Source organism: Cebus imitator, unplaced genomic scaffold, assembly GCF_001604975.1.
Source record: "Cebus imitator isolate Cc_AM_T3 unplaced genomic scaffold, Cebus_imitator-1.0 Scaffold280, whole genome shotgun sequence".
Classification (NCBI taxonomy): domain Eukaryota; kingdom Metazoa; phylum Chordata; class Mammalia; order Primates; family Cebidae; genus Cebus; species Cebus imitator.
In genome coordinates, this window is record NW_016107595.1 from 812435 (window position 1) to 814743 (window position 2309).

The 2309-nt window shown below is 54.5% G+C and overlaps 1 long non-coding RNA gene across 1 annotated transcript in view; it reads left to right on the forward strand.

Annotated features, from left to right (window-relative positions):
* Nucleotides 1–588: 588 nt before the first annotated feature.
* LOC119467322 overlaps nucleotides 589–2309 on the forward strand; it is a 4359-nt gene continuing 2638 nt past the window's right edge. The window contains exons 1-2 of the long non-coding RNA XR_005195861.1: nucleotides 589–748; nucleotides 1028–1134. This is a non-coding gene — a long non-coding RNA (uncharacterized LOC119467322). The remainder of the gene's footprint in view (nucleotides 749–1027; nucleotides 1135–2309) is intronic.

The window sequence follows — 2309 nt, forward strand, 5'->3', positions numbered from 1 at the left end:
ACTGGTCCAGCTGGGAAGTGATGGGACCAAGGAAAGGGAAGTGAAAATGGAGGAGTAGGACTAACTCAAAGGCCGTTTAGCAAAAATTCACCACGCAAAGCCCTGTATTAGGGCGCTGGGTGCTCATACTTCATTGTCCCATGAGCTCTATAGAGCAGGGGCCCACAGACGTTTTCCATAAAAGGCCAGATTGTAAATACATCAGGTTCTGCAGATCTGTAGGATCTTTAGCAACTAGCTACTCTGTTGTGCAAAAGCAGGCTGAGATCCTAGGTAAACCGGCGGGCGTGTCTGTGTGCCAATAAAACTTTATTCAGGGACCTTCAAATGTGAATTTCACAAACTTTTTCACTGGTCATAGACTTCTCCTTTGGATTTTTCCCCCAGCTATGTAAACATGTAAAAATCATTCTGAGCTTGCAGGGCCAGACCAGGCAGGCGGCGGGTCTTGGTTCGCCTACCATGCTATATAAATCGTTAATTATGCATGATAGCAATTTCAAGGAGAAGATCCTCAGAGGAGACCCTCAAAGAGCACCGCCCCTCAACGTCATCAAGCCCCGCCTCCAAAGGCGGAGGCTGCGCATGCGCCAGAGACCCTCGGGCGGGGGCGGGGCGGGGTGCAGCTCGGACTTCGAACATGGCGCACGCTGGCGGCGGCAGCGGTGGCGGCCCCGCGGGCCGGGGGCTGAGCGGCGCCCGCTGGGGTCGCTCGGGCTCCGCAGGCCACGAGAAGCTGCCGGTGCACGTGAGTGGCGTCCCCGCCCTCCCTCGGGGACCTCATCTTCTGGACTCCGCGGGCAGGCGCCCCTCACCCAGGCCCCGCCCGGCCCTGGCCCCGGCCCCGCCCGGCCCTGGCCCCGGCCCCGCCTCAGCCTCCCCTCTGCCCGGCCCTGGACCTCTCACTCCTCACCTCTCACCTTGGCCCTCCGAAGGTCCAGCCTGACCCTTTCCCCTCCAGGGACCCCAGCCCCTCGTTCCCTCCTCCTGCGGCCCGGGCCCACCTGGACCGTTCCCCTCTCTGCAGGTTGAAGACGCCCTCACCTATCTGGACCAAGTGAAGATCCGCTTTGGCAGCGACCCCGCCACCTACAACGGCTTCCTGGAGATCATGAAAGAGTTCAAAAGCCAGAGGTACCCGCGGGGCCCCTCTCCACCTCGGGGGACACCCCCTTGGCCGGAATCGGGCCTAGCGGGGTGGGACCTACCCTCTCCAGGCTGCCCCCTTAGCCGGGTGACCTTGCGCGGGTTGTCGAATCTCTCAGAGCCTTAGCTCCTTCTCGTAACAAAAATGGAAATGGGTAGTACCCACCTTGTGGAGCTTCGTGGGGATTCCTGAAAGGAGGGCAGGACCTGAGGGGAGCCAGGGAAGGCGAGGCCGTGCACGCTTATAGAGCTGAATCCTGTCTTGATTTAATATGTTGATTTTTAAATAAGTTTTGTTCATGAAAGATTTGGTGGGACCCATTTTGATTTTTTTTTTCAAGCGCTGCAAAATGTTACTTGTCTTGATGATTGAAATTTTTGGCACCCTTTTCCCCTTTAATCTTGTCCTCAAGATGCTTCTCTGAGCTCACTGGAGTCCCGGCCTGCTTGGAAGACACATAAAATGCTTAGTAAGGGAGCTGGCATACAGAAAACATTTAAAACACATGAGCTGATTTTGCAGGCCCAGAATCGAGGAGGATTACAGATAGATGGGAAACCCTGGGATCATGCACTTGTTTTTTATAGGAGGCTCAGTGGGATTTGGCATGGGTAAGGAATCCACCTAAGTGGCAGAGGTGGCACTAGAACTCAGACCCTCTGACTCAGATGCATTCGGGTCACATCCCTACCATGCTGCTGTCCCCTTTGGTGCAGCTGGCCTGGTCTCCTTCCAGGAGCCCAGTGCTAAGGGCTGGTCTGTGATGCAGCCGGGAGGGAGACCCCATCTCTCCCCTCCTATTTATCTTACACGTTTCCCATACTTGGCTGTACCGTTGGTGTTTATGCATTACAGTCGTTTGCTCAGATGGAAACCTGTGTCCTAGTCATCCCTATCTGATATGAAATGAGGGAATTTTTCACATTGCTTAGAGGACTTCGGCCTCCTGCCATTCCTTGGAGACCAGGACTTGTGGTTGGCTCTCCTGACATTTTCAGAACCAAGTGCTCATTCGTGGAGTGTTTTGGGGGAGCTGAGCGATGTCAGTATTTTCTGGTTCTCACCAAAAGGGCACAGGGAACTCAGGCCTAGCTGCTCAGGCAATAGATGATGTTGTATAGATGCTATCTCACGGGCATCTTTTTTTTTTTTTTTTTTTTTT